This window comes from Cuculus canorus, chromosome 5, assembly GCF_017976375.1.
Source record: "Cuculus canorus isolate bCucCan1 chromosome 5, bCucCan1.pri, whole genome shotgun sequence".
NCBI lineage: Eukaryota > Metazoa > Chordata > Aves > Cuculiformes > Cuculidae > Cuculus > Cuculus canorus.
This window is the reverse complement of record NC_071405.1, coordinates 493,694-510,843: the sequence shown is the minus strand read 5'-3', so window position 1 is coordinate 510,843 and position 17,150 is coordinate 493,694. Positions and strand designations below refer to the sequence as shown.

Genomic DNA, 17,150 nt, shown 5'->3' with positions numbered 1-17,150 from the left:
TCAGCACTGGAAGCTGCTCTAAGGTCTCCCCGCAGCCTTCTCCTCTCCAGGCTGAACACCCCCAACTCTCTCAGCCCATCCTCAGAGCAGAGGTGCGGGGGAACAGGGGGAGCACAACTCCTCATCTCCTTTGCATCCACAGTTGCCCAGCGGGCAGGCTGGCGCCTGGATCGGCACGGCTACCCTGCCCAGTTTCTCTTGCCTTAAAGCGCTTCTGCTTTTTGATGCTAATGAGTTATGAAACCTGTAATTAGTCTATATCATTCATCATCAAGGCTGTCATTTAGCCTTTAAATGGAAAGGTCCTATTTGTTGTACATGCTATTTGTGTAATGAGTATTTATCTTTATTTAATTATAATTATTGTATCTATAAGGTGCCCTCTGTTAAGGCACTGGGGAAGCTATGTCTGCAATTAGGAAGAGCACAAACTTGTAAATGTAAATCTTAAAAGCACAGCACAGAAATAAATAACAGCAGAAGTAAGAAATTTGCTTCAGGAAAGAAGCTTGCAAGGCAGAAATATGAAGGAAGGTGGTCGGTAGGTGTACAGTGGTGTGGAGCAGTGGGCTGGGGTGGCTGTGTGGTCTCAGGCACCGGCACAACCTGAGACCCAGGACTGTGATGTATTTGCCCTCCCTCTACAGCTGAAGCCTATGCTGCATCGCTTTCGATTCCCTCTGCTGCACTAGATTTCCTCTTCCACCCAGAGCAGTGGTGGCTGCCCCATCCCTGGAGGGGTTCCAGGCCAGGTTGGATGGGGCTTGGAGCCCCTGATCCAGTGGGAGGTGTCCCTGCCCATGGCAGGGGGTGGAACTGGAGGGGCTTTGAGGTCCTTTTCAACCCAAACCATTCCATGATTTTTGCTTCTATAATGCACCCCAAAAAAAGTCTTTAAAAATATAAAATTGAAGCCTGCTTTTAGTTTGAGTTAGTTTGCCTTGGAGGGGGGCGCAAGGAGGAGTTCCAGCTGGGAAAGGCTCTCACCATGTCCTCCCTTAGGTCAGCAGTTTCAGCCCCCTGACAGACGCTGTAAAGTTGGTGTTTTCTGTGATCCCCCGGCGCTGTGGTAGGGCTGCCCTGAGCGAAGGAGGGGGTGTACCCTTGCCCGGGGTGCTTTGGGCAGAAGCTGAAAATCAGAGGAGCTTGCCAGCCACTCTCCTGAAGTTTCTGTGCTGAGTCTGTGCTGCTGCTGTCTCCTGGATTTTGCAGTATCATTTCTACAGGTTTTTTTTGCTAGCAGCTGCTCTGCCTTAGAATGATGCTATTCCTTCTGTCCGCTTCTCCAAACTGTTTATAGGGAAAGGGACAAATAACCAACAACCTCCCCCCCAGACTGTCCTTCTCTTACAAGTGTCGAGATGCGATGGGAGCAGCGTGACTCAACACTGGGAGCTTTGTCATTCAGGAACAGCTGCAGAAACTGTCCTGGTGTCCTGTAGGAAGGAGCTGTTATCTCAGCTGACGCGACCTTCGCTGTGTGACACGGTATTTGGGTTCAGCACTTGCCCCGTGTTGCACTTGACAGGTTGTGTTTAGCTCAAGCCCATCATCTGAATAAGAAATCTGTCCTGATTTTGTGATGCCAACGGGCAGATTCCCCGCCAGTGCCGTAGCAGTTTGTTCTATGTTTGATCAACCTTGCTGTTCAAAATGGGCTTCTGGTGCTGAACGGCTTCTCGTGCTTTTTTCCTGGTGGCATAAAGTCTCCTAAACCTCTAGAAAGGTTTCTTTCTGAGAGTATGAAGGCTTTGCGTTCAAGGAGTGGTTGAAGAAGGTGCAGAGCACAGTGTTTAAGAGGAACCCTGTGACACTGGGCTGTACTTGATCTTCTGATGCTGTAATCGAAAACTACTGCTTTTTTGGAGAGACAGATGTTAACGATGACCCAGTCAGTTCTCCCTCCTGGGTAAGGAGAAGGTATCTCTTGCTTGAACAGAAACACAGCCTTGTTTCCCTTTTTTTTAAATGACAACAGCTCAGCAATGGTGGGTGTGAGGTCAAAACTGCACCTTGAAAAAATAACCTGGCTGGTTAGAATCATCATCTTGTCCATCTTCTCCAGCCATATGAGCACACACACACAAGCAAAGAACAGAAAAGGGAAAAGAAAAAAACAACTTATCAACATTTCATGAAATTACTTGCACTCCACATTTCATCCAAAACAAACCACATGTTTCAGGAACTTCAGCAAGAGTTAGGGTTTCAGGCACATCCCTCTCTACCATTCTCTTTTAAGCAAATCCCAGATCTTTCTCCTCTTAAACTGCTGCTTTCTGTTGGGAGTATCACAGCAGCCGAGCCCTCTCCTTGGGAGGCTCCTGTGGGAGCTGCATCCTCTGGATGGGGCTGGGGCGATGCACACATCAGGGACCAGAGGTCTAATGTGACACAAGAAATGGGTGTCATGAACATCATGGGCAGAGCAGGTCACTCTGACAAGGGCCATGTGGGCACCCCGGTGCCGGCAGTGCTGCCCTCCTATGCTTGACAGGATGAAAAACCCAAAATCTCACTCATTTGACCTATCCCTGGAATCTGTGATGCTCTGCAGGAACGACTTATGTATTCTACAGGGCTAATTATGGGATCCCTTAAACTGGAATAAATCTCTAGTGGTATTTAAGGTGATTTAAAATACTCTCGTGCTAGAAGAAATAAATTTGGCTTTTGCCATTTAAGATCTCTAAATCATGGATGCACTGATACAAACTAAACTCAAATCACCTGCTGTCCTTCAGAAGTAGTTTGCATTGGTAAAATACTCCGCAAAGAGAGGAGCTGTAAAAATCATTTGCATCCATTCCCAATGATTTAAGGTGCATCACAGCATAAAGCAGCTCTATAAATTATTCTTCTAGCGAAGTTCTTCGAAGTTTTCCTGTCCTGTTAGAGCCGTTGAGTCTGTGCTAAAAATAATTTAAACTCTGTTAAACATATTCAAAATGTTTAAATCAACCTAATGTTGACCAAAAAAACGTTTTATACTCCTCAGTCTCCAGTGATAAATTATTCTAGATATGTAGGACATGAAATCTCAGCCCTCACATTTCAGTTGTTTGGTTTTATGTGTGTCACTTGAGATGCTGCTCTGCAGGAAAGCAACATTGTGCGGCGCAGGAAGCGGGGATTAACTTCTGCTGTCTGCAAACGCCGCAGCCCAGGCTCTTCCAGTACCAACTGGGACACCTCCCACTGGATCAGGGAGCTCAAAGCCCCATCCAACCCACAACCTGGTCCAGTGGGAGGTGTCCCTGCCCATGACAGGGAGGTTGGAACTGGATGGGCTTTGAGGTTCCAACCCAGACCATTCCATGGTTCTGTGATGCTATGATTTGCCCGGATGCCCTGTGGTGCAGGAGACCGCACTGAATGGTTCACTTACCTCTGTATTGGGATTCCTTCCATTTATTTTTTCCCCAATATTAACTTGGCGGGACTGACGTAATTTTTTCCCCAGTTTCCAGAAGTTCTTTATCCCCAACTACAAATGCTCCACAGAGAAAAGGTAACGTCAGCAGAGGAATCCTTACCTGCAAAATTGGGTTATGACCCCACCACTGCCACTCGATGTAGGCTGCTGCTGCTGCTGCTGCTGCCTCGCTGAACCAACCCCAAATGAATTGAAATAGCTGTCGCCACTGCAGATTCAAAGTGAGAGTCCAAACAGACAGCTTAAGCCACATTCACAGCCTCATTGTTCAGATACAACCCAGGAAATGGATAAGAAATTCTCCTGCCTCCAAGGAGAACAGTTTAGACTCTGGCAAGGTGATGGCTTTGGAACGCTGGTCAGAACAGAGAGGAGCTGGGCTCTGCCCTGCAAACCTGACAGTGCAAGCACAAAGTGATGTGAAAGCAGAATGAAAACATCATGAAGCCAGCTACACGGCTGTGAGAACAGTGATAAAAATGAAACTGGACATTTCCACCACTCGTTATACACGCTAAACATATTTGTACACAGACATGTTCTATTTAGAATGTCTAAACATCTGCATTTCTAGGTGCCATATGATAGCCCAGAGCTGGCTTTATGATGGAGAGCATCAGAAACCAAGCCACATACCAACCACCAAGAAACAGGAATGGATTCCCCTTTGGAAAATAGGCAATAATGTTCACCGAATGCTCTTTTTTCAGATAATGCTATTGCACAGTTAACCTTAAACCACCAGCATTCATATTCACTATCCCACGTACACACTCCCTAATCCTCAGCCTACATCTTCCACTTGACTACAGCAATGCGAGATATTTTTTCCTCTAATTTTAATGGCATTCTTTTCATTCTTTCCATGAGGAGAACAAACCATTAGTTTCTTTTTGCCTTAGAACTTCATCATCGTAATGGGAAAAGTGTCAGAAATATTGAAGAAAAAGAAGTGGTGAAATGTCACACAAAAGGAAGAAGCCTTTCAGCCGGCGAGTTTGTCAAAAGCTGCTATTTGACACAAAACTGCTTCATTTAAGGGCTGTCAGATTATAAAGCAGCGCTTTCCCCAGCAGATTGGCGTGAGCGATGCTACACGCACAAGGTACACAGCAGAGGCTTTTGGGGAGCTGGAAATTAATACCTTGGCTAAAGGAACCTTGTCATTTAAGAAAAGGTTAGAAGAGAGAGTGATGGGAAATAATTATGGATAAGGAGAAAGCTGATTAACTGTTATTGGAGTCTGGCCTGGCTGCTCTCGGGAGCCGGTCACGGCACAGCTCAGGAAGTGAAGTGAGCCACGGTCACGCTGGTCAGCTGCATCCAAAGTGAAAGGGAGCTCGGTTCTTTCCACTCGGGATCTGAAGTGAGTTGTGCTGCCGAATGACCAGCCCTGAAGCAGGAGGATTTGAGTCACTGTGGGTGAAACTCAACTTGCTGCCGAGCCATCAGCAGGTGTTGGCAAAACCTGGTGGCTTTGGGGGGCTCTGTGATGCATTAGTGTAGAGAACCTGCGTGCAGGCACCAACAACCTCTGTTCATAAAATGTCTTTTCAGTAAAATCATAGAATCATAGAATGATTTGGGTTGGAAGGGACCTCAAAGCCCATCCAGTCCCACCCCTGCCATGAGCAGGGACACCTCCCACTGGATCAGGGGCTCCAAGCCCCATCCAACCTGGCCTGGAACCCCTCCAGGGATGGGGCAGCCCCCACTGCTCTGGGCACCCTGGGCCAGGGCCTCCCCACCCGCACAGCAAAACATTTCTTCCTAATGTCTAATCTAAATCTTCCCCCTTCCAATTTAAAGCCATTCCCCCTCATCCTGTCACTCCAGGCCCTTGGAAAAAGCCCCTCCCCAGCTTTCCTGGAGCCCCTTCAGCACTGGAAGCTGCTCTGAGGTCTCCCTGCAGCCTTCTCTTCTCCAGGCTGAACATCCCCACCCCTCTCAGGTTGTCCTCAGAGCAGAGGTGCTTCAGCCCTCGCATTATCTCTGAGGCCTCCTCTGATTTACTCAAGAGTGTGGGCACAGCGGAGGCGGGTGGTGATGGAGGGGGAGCAGACTCAACGTCTTGTGGACTGTCGCCCATCTGTCTGTCCTTCCACATCTCCTGATCGGTAATTGGAAGAACCTGATTGACTTGTATACATTATTTAGCTACATCTGTTGGACACATTGCATTTTCAGCAAGAAAGCAGCAGCTTGCTCGTTCCCGGGCTGCCAGGCTTCTTTCCAGTCATCCAAGAGGAAAAGCTTTCCAACAATCAGCCTTGGGTGCCCCGGACATATTGCTGCCCTTCTCTCCTGTACATTAATTCCTACTTCAGGAAATAGAAAGACTAGTAGAAAGATGTAGAGACAAGTAAAGCCACTCATCGAAGGGTAATAGAAGCTGAGCAGGAAATTGCTCACAGGTAAACCTTGCCATCTATCTGCGCAGAGCGTCTTGCTGCTTGTCCACGGGATTGGATTTGACAGTAAGCTCCGCACTTAAGCTATTAAGCTGCTGCCTTTCATTTTCTTTCTAAAAGTATATGGAAATCTATGGCTGAGCAGAGTGCTAAACAGAGAGCACTTCCCAGCTTCCCATTGGGTGTGGCATAGCCATCTGACTGTTGATCCCACCTCTGTGGTCTTTTTTTCTTCATTTTTCTGGATAATAAGCACATCCCACAGCCTGGTTACCTCACCCCCGCCTCAACAGGGCTGTTTGTACTGCCCTAAGAAGGGCTCAGACCGCTGTCTGCATGCAGAGGAGGTACCACTGATGCACAGGGATGTGCTCTGGGACGTTGGGCTGCTTTGGCATGACTATCATTTCTATGATTGATTGTCTGGAAGAAAGAGCAAGAAATTTTCACCCATCCATACTTTCCTTTTCCTGATGCCCAGGGCTGGTACTCAAGAGCATGCTGCACCTTTTATCTCCTGTGAGACCTGGTGCAGCCAAACACTAACAAACTGCTGCCTTTTAAAGCCCAATCCGTGTTCAGCAGAAGTGTTCTTTGGGGATGGAAGCTACCTGGAAACCCCAGAGCAGGATGAAAACTGAGTTCGGTGTTAGAGCTGTGACACCGGGAACCTCTGCGGGCGGTCCCCAGCTGAGAACCAGCACACACCAGGTGTCTGATAACAAGATCTTCGTTAAGAAGACAAGCCACAAGTATGACGTTCTGAAAATTACCTTTCTTTTTTAAGGGAACTTCTCCAGTCCTGTCTTTGCATTTGAAATGTATTAACAGGATTACAAGGTAGAAAAGAAGAAAGAGGAAAAACAGTCTCAGAAGCAGTTACTTTTGCTCATGAAGACACGGACCAGCGCATCACATTGTAGCTGATGTTCTCCAGCTAACAGGTCCAGCCTCGGTTACAAACAAGCAAGCTTCATCAAAAGAGAAGTCAATTTTTCTCCTCCACTTTCAGAGCTCACTCTGACCCTCGTTGCTGTGATGCCAACACCTTTTCATTTGCCCTTTCCAAAAACACTCACGGTCACATTGCACTGATCTGGTTTTAGCATGAGAGCCTCCCTTCATTTAATTAATTTTGCTTCCTCTTTAATGTTTATTCCACTGATGTGTTGATAGAGAGGAAATACAGCTCCTCCTTGCATTTATTTTGCTTTGCTAAACCCCCTGCCCATCCCAGGGCACCCAAACGTGGCTCCCGAGGAAGGGGTCACTGCCACCAGCAGGACTGCAGCACCTCGAAGGCTTGTGGTTGCACCAGCATTCTCATTATTGCCTCTCGAAGCAGGATCTCTGGAACACGTGTTTGTTAGCACAGCGTGATGCGGGTTGCTCACTACTGCACGTTTCCCCACGCTGATCAGCATCAGAGTGTGCTGCAGAGGCGCTGCCCGTGGGAGAAGGGTGACCCAGGGGCAGCTGCAGAGGCAAAGCTTCCCCGCTGCTGACCCTGTACTCCTCCAGACAAGTTTGCAGTTACCTTCTTGCTGGCCCCTCTCTTCTGTCATGCTTTCCTCTCTCATTACAGTTCCCTTTCCTCGGAAAGAAGCTGAAGGCTTTATTTGAGGGATATTAGTTCTTCGTGGTCAGCTCCAGGACAGGCAACTGTGGTGCTCTGAGCTTCGGGTCTGCCTGGGAAGCACAAAGAAAAGCATGGACAAGCCTTGGGTGTGGAAATGCAGAGCAGCAGCACCGCTCCATCTCGGCTCATGTCAGAAAGAGCGTGGCCAGCAGGAGCAGGGCAGTGGCTGTGCCCCTGCGCTCAGCATTGGTGAAGCTGCACCTCCAATCCTGGGTTCAGTTTTGGGCCCCTTCACTGCAAGAAGGACAATGAGGTGCTGGAGTGTGTCCAGGGAAGAGAACAGAGCTGGGGAAGGGTCTGGAGCTCAGGGGTTCCGGGAGCAGCTGAGGGCCCTGGGGCTGTTTAGCCTGGAGAAGAGGAGGCTGAGGGGAGATCTCATCACTCTCTGCAGCTCCTGGAAAGAGGTTGTGGTGAGGTGGGTGTTGGGCTCTCCTCCCAAGTGACAGAGATAGGATGAGAGGGAATGGCCTCAAGTTGCACCAGGGCAGGTTCAGACTGGACATTAGGAAAAACTTCTTCACATAAAGGGTTCTCAGCCCTGGCAGAGGCTGCCCAGGGAGATGGTTTAGTCCCTGGAGGGACTTTATGAGGGGTTTATAAGCTGAGCAGATGAGGTGCTCAGGGATCTGGTTTAGTAGGGGACAGGAATGGGTGGACTCAATGATCTCAAAGGTCTTTTCCAACCTAGGGATCCTATGACTCTACCTGTTGAGGAGGATGGGATGGCTGGTGTACCAGCTCACACATCAACACAGGCAGAGAGGCTCTGTATCACTCTTGCCTACGACTATGCACTTTTAAGTTGTATTGTACTGCATTTTTAATGTGCTAAGAGAAACATGTTTTTTTAATGTGTGTGTAAAAATGCAGTGACAGGGCTGTGCCGTGCTGGGGCAAGTGCTGAGGACTCAGCTTCCCTCTGTGCTTCAGGAAATGTAACGTCATCAAGTTAGGTCTGTAAGCAGCTCATGGTTGCTATGACCTCATTGTAATTACTGAGCATCTGTAAGAGTGGGAAGTGGTCTTAACGTACCTCAGACCCAATGTTTTGACCCAGTTTTGGCGAGACTGGAAATCCCAAACAATTTGTCCAGTCATGCTTCAATGAACCCCTTGGCTTCAGTAGCACCAGGAATGAGCCCCAGAAAAATGGTCTGTGTAGAAAAAGAGTGAAAACAAGGTAAACTGTTAGGGCTGAACAGGTATGCAGTCCTACAGCACCATGAAAATACACAAAAATCAATACAACCTTCAGCAAAGCAATTGCCCCCTCCGTGAACCACCAGTGCTTAAAGAAACTCATCCATCAGCAGTGCATGAAGTTAACTGAGCGTCCAGCTGACAAAAAATAATTCCCTTGGTAAATATGCAAAATTATTTACTGCAAATGAAAGAGATTTTTCCTGCATTAGCGTGCAAAGTAACAACTGCACATGGAAGCGGGGAAAATAGAGAATTACACAAACACAATTCATCTAGGTTAATCAGACAACAAACGTTGTTATTAAATTAAACTATTCCATTTACTTTTCCTGGCTTTTGGCTTTGCCCTCTCTCTCATTCTTAGGTAGAGAAGGTGCGTCTAAAATCTGGGCTTTCTCCCAGTTCTACAACCCAGACTCGTTACAGATGAGATCTCTCCTTATTAACCATTTCAGGTTGCAGCTGAGGACAGGTTTCCTAAAACAGGACTTCTGCGTACCTGTCGTGTCCTCAGTGGAATAAGCGATGGGCATTGATAAGTGCGAGAGTACCATTAAACAGATCACATGCTGCAGCAGACAAGCACTCCTTGTCTCCCAATAAGCACAACACGGTGCAAAACAGCGGATTCCGAAGAACCTTTCAACGCCTCCCTTCACTTCCTTGCAGTCACAGTGCCCGAGCACCAAAGGCCCTGGCGTGTGTGAACAAAATCACAGGAGATGCATCTCCATTAATGCAGAACTCGGCATTTCCCTGCTGACGATAGCCAAAGCGTGAATTTGATTTCACATCAAGAGATACAGCAGGAAACAGCAGAAGAGAATGGCAACGTACACATTAACATGATTTCATCCATCCTTCTCATTATTATTAGACATATTCCCATTTCAATAAAGAGGAAAGGTTTATATCTGAAAAATATTATATCGAGTTGCTAGTAGGTGATAAATTATGATTGCAAACACAGATAGCACCGTAATACAATATTGAGGTTGTATTAGAAACACTTAAAATGACTAAAAAATTCATTGCAATTACTGGAGTTTCTGCTGATCAGTCCTGGCTCGCATTCAGCATCAATAGATTTTGGAACCAGCTCATTTACAAACCTGCGCAGTTTTGATGAGTGCCCTCTCCGAGATGCCTGCAGCAATTTGTGTCCTTGGAACGACGCAGCAAATGCCTCCCTGGCTCTCGCCTCCAACTCAGAGCAGGATTCACCAGCAACACTTAGGGAATGCCTCAGGTTTCTATATTAAAAAAAGCCAAAAGCCATCCACGTTTGACTTTTGCTCCTACCTGAAGGAAGAAGCAGTAGTCACAAAAGTGATAAAGGTACTGAACTGTGCCACAAAAGTCTTCCTGCCGGGTTACCCCCACATAGCCTACAGGTTTGCACACGCATGCACGCCAAATCTATACTATATGGTAGTAACAATGCGTGTAGTAAAACTGCAAGATTTTACACCAAGGTGATTAAAAGAACAAAAAGCAATTTGAATTATTAAAGATAAAAAAAAAATGGCCTAAATTTTTATTAAAGCTTTTTTTTTTTTTCCTCAATTGCTTGGAGTTTTCCCTGGCCTATAAAGGAATATTAACACTAAAATAATTAAATGATCGTTTTGATAGTCATTTCAATTAAAGTTGCAATAAAAAGACACAATAATAAAACCCTGCTATGTGACCTCACCACAACTATTGCTTGCCCTTGGGCAGGGGTGAGGGACTCGAGTGCCACAGGTGTGGGGATGAGGACAGACACAAACACAGGGACAGACGTTGCTGAGCACATCTAATGACGAGAACTTCAGCTTTATTTCCTTTTCCTCATGTCAATAACCAGACTACTTTGAAAACTTCTTCCACAGCTTCAAGGGAAGAGCAAGTTGTTTGCTGTGTTGGATTGCTCTGCTCCAGGCTGCACACTCGGTTGTTATGAAGGTGTTTGGCGAGAGAGCTGCATTTAAGTTTCTCTTGCAGAGCTCACCCTGCTCCGTAGGGACAGCTGCAGAAATCAACAGTGGTGCGAGAGTTCCACCTAATTACCTTAAGTAAAACATTCTTAACCAATGCCAGATGGAGTTTCTATTTGATGAGCAACCTTGCGAATGGGAGATTTCTTGGAATATGAAGTAATTGATGACCTCTAGAGACTGCTTACCCATTCTTCACATCGGTGTTGCTGCTCTTTTAAGGCATTGTCTCATACCGATCCTGGTCTCCAGGGATGACCTGTCTGGAAGGCAGAAAATGACAGCATTAAATACAGCTCCAGCACTGGAATTTCCCAGATTACTGGCAGAGAATTTCAGGCCGTGCCCTGATGGTTAATATTAGGACACGCACCGACTCAGTCAGACAAGTAACTAGTTTTTCTCTGTCCCCTTTGCCAAATGCAGCATCTGAGTGATGACATGCAGATTCCCCTCTTGGCTGGCTGCGACGTCCGTGCTGCTTCCTTCTCACCGCACGCAGCTCCAGCCACCCCCGCACGAGGAATCGTGGCAAGGCAGCACAGGCAGCCAGCGTAATTCACAGCATTTGCTCCAAGTAAATAAACAGCCTCAAAAGTGCAAAATATTGGGTTAGATGATGTTGTTACCAGAAACAAAACAGCATAAAAGAAACCCACCCCAAAACACAAACCCTGATGAATTTGAACCCTGCAGTGCTGACCAAGTGGTGTTCCTTCTTCACAAGAGAGAGATCTGCAAAACAAAATATGAAGCCAATGCAAGAGGCCTTACACCCAAATTAAAACACCCAATGTTGACTGTGAATATAACCCGCAGTGAGACAGCCCACAGTGCCCCTCCCGGAGAGCACTCTGTCACTGTTAGACGCCACCCCAAAATCAGACAAAGAAGCAAGACATCAAAAAGCAGCCCCAGGCTCTGCGTTTCATGCTCATCTCCATTACAAAGCACGAAGTCAGATGCTGCTGTTCTGCGGAATAAGGCACTGTGGGCCCTCCGCCTGGTGCTGCAGCCACCAGGATCACCTCTCCTTTTTAAAGCATGGGAGCATTAAATATCATTTTTTGCCCTTTTCATTCTCCTGATCAGTTTGAACTCCTGTAATGTTCCTCAAGTACAGAGAGGGAGCCGCTTTCTGCTCCTCACATTTGAGCCGGGGCAGCTGACTGAGGGATGAGTTACTGCCAAAGCACTTCACATAAAAATGATGCTATAAAGGCAACAGCAGTAGATGAGGACTCTATTTTTGAGATTACTCTTAATCACGTGCTTTCACTGCTCTATGTAGAAAGAAGATAAAAGGTAAAACCCACTAAATCTCCTTTCTTCCTTACAGCACTCATACTTCTGGCATTTTCTAGTTTATCAGTCACTTCCCAACTACTGGAGACGAGCAATGCTCAGAGCTAAGGCTGAGTTTAGCCAAGCACTCCAAGGCTGAAATGCTGCCTAAACCTTGCCCAGACTGTCCCTGATCACAGCCTCCAAAACTGAACTTGAACTCTTGCGACAACAAACATTAGGCAAGATTTTCACCACGTTTGCCATCTCTTGCAGCAAGCTGGGTGTGAAAAAGTGACATTTTGGAACAGCTGAACTTTATCACAGGCTCACACAAGGACCTTCAGTGCCAGTAACTCTCCAGTTCTGACCGACGCAGTGGAACACAAAGCCCTATCTCACAAAGTGGCCAGCAGGTTGAGGAAGGGGATTCTGCCCCTCTATTCCTCTCTTGTGAGACCTCACCTGGAGTATTGTGTCCAGTTCTGGAATCCTCAGCCTAAGGAGGAGATGGAACTATTGGAACGGGTCCAGGGGAGGCTACAAAGATGATCCAAGGGCTGGAGCACCCTCCCTGTGAGGACAGGCTGAGAGAGTTGGGGTTGTTCAGCCTGGAGAAGAGAAGGCTCCAGGGAGACCTTATAGCGACCTTCCAGTACCTGAAGGGGCTACAAGAAAGCTGGGAAGGGTCTGTTTACAAAGGATGGTAGTGATAGGACAAGGGGGAACAGGTATAAACTAGAGAGGGAAAGATTTAGACTAGACATAAGGATGAATTTCTTCACTATGTGAGCAGTGAGGCACCGGAACAGGCTGCCCAGGGAAGCTGTGGCTGCTCCACCCCTGGAGGTGTTCAAGGCCATAGAAGGGGGGGTTGGAGCTGCAGGATCGTCAAGGTCACTTCCAAACTAAAGTAATCTATAGTTCTATGATTCTAACTGATAGGAGGGCTCAAAGCCATCCTGGAGCTCCCAAGAGCTGTGGGCAGATGGAGTGCAAACCCTCGCCCCAGCTGCAGGCAGGGGCACTGCGCAGTGGCACTCTGGGATGCTGGGCTGGAAAAGCCAGCCTTGCAGCTGGAGTTGGGAAAGGCAGAGGAGTAACATTTCTCCGCACCAGTTAACGTCACAGATGCTCACTACAGGATGAAGACAGGAGCTCCAAGACTCGCAGAAACACAAAGGTGCTCACTGGAAAGCACGCAGTTTAATTCCTCTTCAGTGCCAAGGGTCTCTGCCTCTGAAGAAAGGGTTAATGGCTGTTGGCTTAATTAGTGCAACTTGAATGAACAACATTTTTGTGAGCTGGAGGGTAAATTAAGACAACGTTTAGTTCTGCTTCTTATTAGCTCTGAATAAATTTTCCCAAGAGCCTAATTAGCTCTGTCACTGCAAACGTCTCCTCTGTTTACAGGAGGGAATGCGCTCCTTTCTATAGACTGTGCCCTTGTAATAAACCGTATCAACAAGGAACTCACTCTCATCCTTTCCGTAGCTGTTCCAGTGGTGCAACACAGCATCCTGCTCCTCCATGCCACCCACCAGCCCCTCGGCAGCTCCGCTGCAGGCAGCTTCCTACAACAGCGTGGCACGGGAAGGTGGCTGCTGTGTCCTCTTTACCTGGACATCTCCCTCAGACACCACCAGCTGTGCTGCTCCCCATGCCCGCAGCTCCTGGGGGTCAGGAGGCTTCCAGGCAAGCGGCATCTCTCAAAGGCAAACCAAACCAAACCAAGCAGATAAACTGCATCACCACAGTTACCAACGCAAACCACTGGATTTCCCAAGTCCAACTTGTTTTCCACCTGGCAGTCTTAAAAAGAAAGCACCTATAAAGAAATCCCAGCATAAGAGCACCTGAGAACCCTCTCTGCTCCATGGATACAAGACTGGGTTTTATTTGGAAGTCAAGGAATTGGCTGATTTCAAGAATTATTTTCAGATCTGAGCACTTCCCTAATGTAAAGTCATTGCAGGATGCAGCTTATCTCTCAGGCCTGGAGTAGGTGAAATTGCTTCTCATATCAATATTTGCCACCCAGCAGATCTATCCCAGCTCCCGCCGCTGGCGCAGCGAGTGAGCCGCGAGTGCTGTTAAACTTCGCAGTGGTGGCAAAGGTCGTGCTGGCTCAGCCCTTCTCGGGTGCGGACTGGCCCGTGTCCATCGGGGACTGTGCACAGTGAGCACAATTGGCACCTCTGCCCTTGCCAAGAAAGTTTCTTATTTAACAAATTTTCCTTTTACTTTTTTTTTTCTTCCTCCCTTTCAGGAAAAGGGAAAACCACCTCACTTCATAAACAACAGAACAGTTTGGGTTGGAAGGGACCCCAAAGCCCATCCAGTCCCACCCCTGCCATGGGCAGGGACACCTCCCACTGGATCAGGGGCTCCAAGCCCCATCCAACCTGGCCTGGAACCCCTCCAGGGATGGGGCAGCCCCCACTGCTCTGGGCACCCTGGGCCAGGGCCTCCCCACCCTCACAGCAAAACATTTCTTCCTAAGATCTCATTCCAATCTCCCAGCTTGCAGCTGAAAACCATTCCCCCATGTCCTGCCCTATCCCATCTCCCTGATCAAGATCCCCTCCCCAGCTTTCCTAAAGCCCTTTTCAGTACTGGAAGCTGCTCCTACATCTCCCCAGAGCCTTCTGTGCAATTTTCTTCTCTTCTCCAGGCTGAACAACCCCAACTCTCTCAGCCTGTCCTCGTGTGGTACGTGCTGCAGCCCTCCAATCATCTCCATGGTCTCCTCTGGCCCCTCTCCAACAGACCCACATCCGTCCTGTGCCGAGGACTCCAGAACTGAATGCAGGGGTCCAGATGAGATCTCGGCAGTGCACAATCCCCTCCCTTGTCCTGCTGGCCACAAAAGAAATACCATACAAGCAGAATCTGAGTATTGAAGTGCTTATAAGTTTTTCTGTTTCCAGGCAGCTCTCGGTGCACCGCGGCACCAGCTGCTTCCTCAGCCCACGTGTGGGGGCTGTCCCACTGCTTCGGTGCCTCACGGTCTCTCCCTTTGCTTTGGGCCTGATAATAAATACACACTACATTAGCAACATTCCTGCAAGTCGAAAGTTGTTCATTAAGCTTAATAGCAGCCCTCTTCTTTATGGACATAAAGCAGTCCCTGCCTGGGCTTTGACCTTACCCACTGCTGCTCTTTAGCCTCTCCCGGTGCGTGAAGAGGGGCAGACGGGGACTCGCAGAGGTAGAGCACGTACATTTACCAGCAGTCCTTCCTCCTGAACACTAACTAGCACTCTGTAACCATCTGAGTGATCTCAAGCATCTTCTGCCAGGCTGCTTGTAGCCTTCAGCTCCCCAGCCCACCCTGCACCTCGCTGCGAGCGAAGAGGCTCCACTTGTCCTCTTCATGCTAAAGGGACTTTCTTTTTTTTCTTTTTTACTTTAAATAATTCATCCCACACAGAAGAGGTACATTTTCTGTGCTTCATTTGTGAGAAGTTACATTCCAGACACAATGACCTCTCATCGTTCCTGGAATTTTCCAAGTAAATGGCAGCTTCTCTCCCCCAGCGCCCACAGTTCTTCAAGCAACAAGGGTCATGCAGGGAAGCTTACAATGCAGGACCCTCCTTACTGAGAATAACAGCCACCACATCGTGAAATAATCACAAGATAAAATTGTCTCTGTACCTTAATTGTCTCTAGAGATTTGTTCCAAAATGCAGGTAATAATTTTTTGTCCGATCGGCTCTAGTTCAGGGGGAAGCACATCACACAGAAGGATCTCAAAGCAGGCAGTTCTTTCTCCAAATTTTTACATAGAGATTCCAGAACTTTTATTCTGATGGAAGAAAAAAATACAGACAGAGTCTGAAAGAGTTCTTCATCTCACAGCACAATGCAAGCGAGCCATGCTGTGACAGAGGGGTGAGCACCCCAGTCTCCCTGCTGGATGCAGTCGGTCCCCCCCGCACTTCCCATCCTCCATCATGGTCTCACCCTGCCTGGGAACAGCCCTACACCCAATTTTGGGCCAAAACACAAAGAATTGATTCCCAAGGGACGCTGCTCATAACCCTGGATTTCACACTGCCAGGCAGTCTTTTAACCCCAAAAGCTCTCCCAGTCCCCCACCTACCCCATGCGCAGCTCCCTGGTGAGGCCACGGGGGTGGTGTTGGAGACCACAGCAAAACCCCTTCTGGAGGCTGGCTGTGCCGCTGCTGGTGCTCTCCCTCAACTGGCAAGCTTATATTGTGAAAAAGAAGTTATGGAGATTTCCAGGTACAAAGATGTATTAACTAAAATATGACGAAGGCATCTTTCAAGCATTTTGTAATCACCAATTACAGCAAATTATCAGAGACATCTACCACACCGATGTTCAGTATCACTATAGTGTATTTAACATCACACCTGGAGGGTGGATCATGTGAGAAATATACGGGAGAAGGCTTTGCACTTTGACTCGTTCACAGTATTAATGCCTTTCACTTCCAGAAACAGCGTGGTCAAGATGTTCACAACTGAGTCCCAGGCAACGTCCTCTGGGTGAAGAAATGAAGAGATTAAGTTATCTGGAGGAGCAGGGCTACCAAGGAAATTGCTTCCCCTCCAGCTGAGCAAGACGCAGAGGATTAAGGGGCTGCAACACCATGGACATCAGGCAGGCTGCAGGCAGCTCAGAAGCACATCCAGCCCCTGAGCATTTCCCTTGGACGAGGACACCACCAGCTCATGAGCCCAAGCAGGTCCCAGCTTCGGGCTGTGCTTTAGCAGCAGCATTGTCACTGCACAGCTGTGCAACCTCGCTCGGTCTGGCTGAGCTCCAGCGAGACAAAGCAAGAGAGATAATTGCCCTGAACTCTGCTGCAGCAGCAGATGTGATCCCTGATGGCAGTGAAAACAGAGACAGTCACACACCGCGACTGCGGGAGGAGGATAGTCACGCAGCAGACAGTGGTGGTGGGAGAGAACATCTCCAGCTCTTTTCCAGGGTGTAAGTAGGAAGAGCGTTTGTCGTTAGCTGAGAAAGGCACGAAAGCTCGCAGGAACCTGCACTCATGTTCTCTTAAGAGGCCTCGTCCTAGAGTGCTCTCCCAGCTGGATTTCTCTGGAGTCTGATTAAACTCATCATTTGCCACTGAAAATGTCATAAAATATTTATGGCATAGGTGATATATAAAGATCACTGTAGAAAACTTCTAATAACCGATGTCATTCAGGGGA

At 47.9% G+C, this 17,150-nt stretch overlaps 1 long non-coding RNA gene across 12 annotated transcripts; it reads right to left on the bottom strand.

Annotated features, from left to right (window-relative positions):
• Window positions 1-1,062: 1,062 nt before the first annotated feature.
• LOC128852371 (uncharacterized) lies at window positions 1,063-16,236 on the bottom strand. 12 transcript variants are annotated; one of them, XR_008450172.1, is made up of 10 exons: window positions 16,061-16,236; window positions 15,613-15,763; window positions 11,042-11,258; window positions 10,857-10,931; window positions 9,802-9,942; window positions 9,189-9,383; window positions 8,736-8,824; window positions 8,520-8,640; window positions 2,731-7,536; window positions 1,063-2,056 (listed from the first exon to the last, which is right to left on the bottom strand). It is a non-coding gene; the product is annotated as an uncharacterized LOC128852371 (long non-coding RNA). The 12 variants fall into 12 exon arrangements; XR_008450175.1 differs by lacking the exon at window positions 8,736-8,824 and having other exon boundaries at window positions 2,731-2,912; window positions 3,537-7,536; XR_008450179.1 differs by lacking the exon at window positions 8,736-8,824 and having other exon boundaries at window positions 2,731-4,829; window positions 7,385-7,536.
• Window positions 16,237-17,150: the final 914 nt, after the last annotated feature.